This window comes from Cervus canadensis, chromosome 23, assembly GCF_019320065.1.
Source record: "Cervus canadensis isolate Bull #8, Minnesota chromosome 23, ASM1932006v1, whole genome shotgun sequence".
NCBI classification, from domain to species: domain Eukaryota; kingdom Metazoa; phylum Chordata; class Mammalia; order Artiodactyla; family Cervidae; genus Cervus; species Cervus canadensis.
The window spans coordinates 35,615,309-35,621,360 of NC_057408.1; positions in this window are offsets into that span (position 1 = coordinate 35,615,309).

The following is a 6,052-nucleotide window of genomic DNA, read 5'->3' on the forward strand; positions in this document are numbered from 1 at the left end:
ACAATATCTTACCCGGTTTGAATACCAAAGAGAAAACAAACAGAAAAAGAAAATGAGCAGAGCCTCAGGAATCTGAGGAGACTACAGTAAAAGATCCAGCATTCCTGCCACTGAGTCCCAGAAAGATATCGGAAAGAGGGTGGAGCTGGAAAAAATATGTGAAGAACTGACACCTGAAAATTCCCCAAATTTGGCAAGAACTGTAAATCTACAGTCAAGAAGTCAAGCAAACCCCAAACCAGATAAACTCCCCCAAATCCATGCCAAGACACATTATAGTCAAACTTTTGAAAACTAAAGACAAAGAAAACTCTTAAAAGCAGGAGAGAAGCAACCTCATTTAAAGAAAAAAATGAATGATGGTTGATTTTCACCACAAAACATGAAGGCCAGAAGGAAGTGGCCCATTTTTCACATGCTGAAAGAAAAGGACTGTCCACCCCAGAATCCTGTGTCCAACAAAAATATCCTTCAGAAATGCAGGAGAAATCAAGAAATTCTCAGACAAAAGACAACTAAGACAATTTATATCTATTCTGAAAGAGTGGCTACAGATTTTCTAACTAGGAAAGAATTTTGGAACATCAAGAAGGAAGAACAGAAAGAATACAAATATGGATAAACAGACTTTCCTTTCCCCTCTTAAATTTTCTGAATTATGTTTGACAGCTGAAACACAAATTATAACATTGTCTGATGTGGATTTAAAAAGACTCACAATGGAATGGTAATACCTTAAGCAACTGCATCTGCAAGCAATCAATTTACTCATTTTTAAGTACATCCTATTTCACTGAAAAGGCAGATGGCCAACATGACCTTGTTAAACATTCCCAGCTTTCATCTCAATACATCATCCCCTCATGTCTTTGCATCCAATAAATGCTGAATGAATGAGTGAATGAAGGAATGCTTTCTAAGACAAATTTCTCCACCTATATTTCTAACTGCACCCTCTTCTATATGATTCAAGTTCTATTAATTATACTATCTTTCTCATGATCTCAACAGATTCTGGCTCCCTCTCATTAGCCTTCAACTAAGTGCATTATAAGAAACTCCCTCCTCACATAAAACTTTCTTCCTGAGGAGCTAATTAGCAGTACCAAAACACTAAAAACTTAATCCATAATCATTATCTCTAATTCTTATGTCCATTTCAATTCTGGCCTAAAACCATGTTTTCCTATCTTGTCATTTTATTTATACTGTGTTCTTGACACATATCCTCTAATTTATTAATTGCTAAATATAAAAATGACTCAATGGACATGAATTTGAGCAAACTCCAGGAGATAGTGGAAGACAGAGGAATCTGGCGTGCTGCAGTCTATGGGGTCGCAAAGAGTCAGACACGGCTCAGCAACTGAACAACAACAAGTATAACAGCCTGATTTTATCTTCCTTGCTGGCCACTTTTCCCCTCTTCTGGTCTCTGAGTTATTAACCCATTCAGCTTTTTCTTTATCAGTTACTCCTTTTAAAATCTCTTTCACTGACTTGCCCTTACTTTATCCCCATTAAATGCAAATATTCCTTAGGATAATGTCCTGGAACCTATTTACTACACCTTTTCCCATGACCTTATATAAAACCATAGCTCAAATACAATATATATGCTGGTGATCCCCAAGTTTCTGTTTTTCAACTAGTCCAGCAAAGTGACTAAGGTTCTATAGCAGCAGAGTGCATGCACATATTTGACCCTATATGTTTTATAAAATGTAGGTAAGACAATTGTTAAACCCCTAATTTCTCAAATCACATTCAATATTTTCAAATCATAATGCTGAGTTTTTAATTTAAGTAACCAAAGTCAATATGCTCCAAAAGCTTTCATCCCACTCTCAGGTAGAGCGCCATCACATTGTTGTTGAATGCTGTCACTTTTTATTTCAAAATGCTAATACACAACAGTTTCATGTGAAGGAAACATGAAATTTACTAAACAATATACTAACAATAAACAATATACTAAATTTACTAAACAATAATAGTGCATAATCAGTTCCTGACTTGATTACACTTTGAAATGAACCCAAAATGACATGCTATACTGCAAGTGAAGTAAGTTAGGGTACCACAGACAACAAAAGGAAATCACATTGAATAAAATTAAGGACTATGTTATCCATCAATGTAAAATTTCTTCTTTATTTACAACTAGCATCAATAAGACGACAGTAATACTCAGTTTTGTTTTTTTTTTAATTTTTTTATTAGTTGGAGGCTAATTACTTCACAACATTTCAGTGGGTTTTGTCATACACTGATATGAATCAGCCATAGATTTACACTTATTCCCAATACTCAGTTTTATAACCCCCAAACAAACTGTTTTCTAGGGCCATCTATACCACTTGTGCAACAACTGTTTTAAAATGACTTAAAAGCAATGACTCTCCACTCTGGCCTTTCACACAGGTGTGAAGTATCGATTATCTCACATTCCCTTTGCATACACAAGTCCCAAACAACCAAGGAAGGCACTCTGCACATCTTTTGTCTGGCACATCCCTTCAATTAAAAAAAGGGCTATATGTATAGATGTAGATGGGCCATGATGCCTGTAACCAGCAGGCACTCCAAGTAGCACCAAATTCTGATGGGGTTCAGGGAAGTACATGCGCTTTGGCATCATTTCTAGAGATGGCTCCTGGAATAAAATCTGAGACTGTTCTAGCTCTAGGAAATGGTAGAAGATTTTTAAATTTATGTATTTTTCAATCCAACTGCCAGCAAAATCTCCTTTTTAATAAGCAGTAAGAGTTATGATAATGTTGCTGAAAACATTCACGCCCCAGAATACAAACATAACCTCTCAGCTATATGCTTCACTTTCTATCATACACAAGAAATCTGTTAAAAACGAAATGCTAGCTCCACGGGGTGGCACACGACTAAGACACAGGAAGGGCTACTCCTAGTACTAAAAATTATTCTGCCTTTTGTTTCCTCATTAAAAATATATATATATTTAGATTACAAAATTAAAACAAAAGTAACACTGCATAATTTAGCTGTCGTTTTCTACCAAATTGCTTATAACTGTAACCATAAAATGATAATAATCTACCATATGTGCAGCTGCAAAACTAAGAAAAGCACTGGTCAGTGCTGCTGCGAAATGTGAACCTACTACTCCCCCTGGTGACTGTGCAACTGAATTGCAATAAAATAAAAAGTTTTTTATTTCTCCAAGAAAAGTGTCAAATGTTATATACTGTTGGTTCTGACGCTTGTTCTGGACACACAGATTTGTTTCACCGCATTTTATGTATTTGAAAATAACTTAAGCACAAGGTGACTCTCACCCATGAGAAACGCTAGATGCAGGGAGAAAATGGCAGCCAACTAGAAATACACAAAAACACACCAACATGCCTCATGCCCCAAACATCTACCAGCCAAGGCAGTTAACCCAGCGTTATGGCCACACCCACCCACATCTAGTGTTAAAAGTTTCCATCCAATCTCAGTACTGTTCTCCGACCACTTGACCATACCTCAGAAGCTACAGTCCCTTTCAGTGTCCACTTTCACCAGCACTGGCTGCTCAGTCACACCTGACTGGTCGACTCTTTGTGGCCCCACGCACTGCAGCCCGCTAGGCTCCTCTGTCCATGGGGTTTTCCCAGCAAGAACACTGGAGTGAGTTGCTAAGCCCTCCTCTAGGGGATCTTCCACTAGCATACTTCAGGTATTTTCAAGGTAAAGTGCCACATTTATTGTAGTATTTATGCATTTTGGGCTTCCCTGGTGGCTCAGACGATAAAGAATCTGCCTGTAATGCAGGAGACCTGGGTTCAATCCCTGAATTGCGATGATCCCATGGAGAAGGGAATGACTACGCACTCCAGTGTTCTTACCTGGAGAATTCCACGGACAGAGGAGCCTAGCAGGCTGTAGTCTATAGGGTCACAAAGAGTCAGGTATGAATGAGTAACTAACACAGAGACATATTTATGCATTTATTAACTATAAAAAAGGGTTGCACTGATGAACTTTTTGAGTGTTGTACCTCTAAATGTAATTTTTTCCCATAAGTGTGGTTTTGGAGGTATGATTTTGCAGTGTGATTTTTAGGAACATGTATGTCTTTTAGCAGAACTGTATCATAAATAGTAAAATGCATGCCTCTACTATATTTGTGTATAGGACAAGAGTAATCATAAGTAATTATCTAAGTTTTGTAACTTAAAAACATGTTTTATGTGTTTATTTTCATGGGAGTATTACTAACTTCTATTTCCTTTTAGAAAGGCTCTCTTCTCTGTTATAAACCATTATTAAGAAATCAGAAGGGGAAAATTTTATATACATATGTAACACAAAATTTATTATGCATACACACACACACACATTCTGCCATTTTTCCTATTCAAGCTATTAATCATACCAAATAATTTGTGCCACTGCTCTGCCTTGACAACCATATCTGGTATTTCAGCTGATACCACTGCACTGGAATCAACTGAGAGCTTTTAAGAAATGGAAAATCCCAAGACCCTCCCAGATGTGGGTCAGTCTGCATTTTCTCAGGCCACACAGGTGACTGACACATGCTACAGTCTGAGAAGCAATGGTGTGAACCACTCTGACAAAGGCCCAGGCTCCACCTCCACCTATTCTGCACTTTTGTAGAGTTAAGAAAAACCACCTTCCTGCCACCAAAGTATAGGTCTTTTACAGTGAATTAACTGGAACACTTATTTACCAAAAAAAAAAAAAAACTGCTGCTATTTTGTTAGTCTTTCTAACTTTATTAGAACACAATCTGCTTGGATCACAATGGATAACAATAGAGAGAATGACCACAAAAGATAAATGAGATAAAATATGACTAAATATTAATTCCTAAAAGGGCAGGATGTTATATATACATAAGTTTTTATATATAAAATATAAGACTGTTTTTTCATTTACGTGTGTAAAACAGCATGTGTGTACAATAAACACCTTAGCAACTCATGCTATGTCATATACCTGGGACGTATATATTTCATTAGACAAACATTTAAAAAAAGACAGAGAGTTAATGTTTCTTCCTCAATTGTATAATAAAGCACTAAACTGAGTGTCCTGGTTACAGTGACTTACAACCTGCAGAAGAAATGGTTTAATGATGGTGCCTTTATAAGACCTGCTATGATAGGGTTATTTATCACAGATTTCTACTGAAAACCAGTGTGTAACCCATTAATATATGTATATTGCCACGTAATAAGTGCCAAGCACCCAGAAATTCTCTGGTAAAATGTTCCCTGTTCTCTCAGCTATCTCCACTGACATCTAAATAGGCACATATAGTATGCACTTGACACAGACTAGCCTGGCTGCTTCATGGGGACAAGGGGCTGCAAAGTGCTGAGCCTCCACTTTCTCTACTGTGTGTGTGTGTGTGTGCACACTTTTATTTTTTAACTAAAGTAAGTGTGACATATTACACTGTATACATTTAAGGTGTACAAAAAATGTTAATTTGATACCTTTACATATATTGTAATATGATTGCCTTATAGCGAGACTTAGCACCTCTATCATGTCAGATAACGATTATTTCTTCTTTGTGGTGAGAATAACTAAGATCTATTCTCTTGGCCAAGTTAATAATTATAATACAGCTTTGTTATCTAAATTCACCACACCATGCATTAAAGCTCTAGGACTTCTTTCTCTCCCAGTCAGAAGTTTTCCTCTTTCTTTGATCTGTTTCTTACAAGTCCATAACAAAACCATAACAAACTAAAATGAAAATCCCAGCTAATCAACTATATGGTTCCAGATAACATAATACATCAGATGGTCATATGCTACCTGGAATGGCAAAGATGGAGTTATCTGGGTATCTATTCACAAGTGGGCAGCTGCCCTTTTCCTTAAAATATAAACTAAAAGGCTTATACCAAAGAAGCTCCAAATTTGCAGTTTTTAGTAAGGGACTTCAAGTCTGGATAAGTGGGAAAAGGGAACTGGTGAGCAGAATACAGGAAAATGCAGCAAGGAAGAAGATATGCATGCTCAGGCAGACAGACTGGCCAATAAAGTTTAA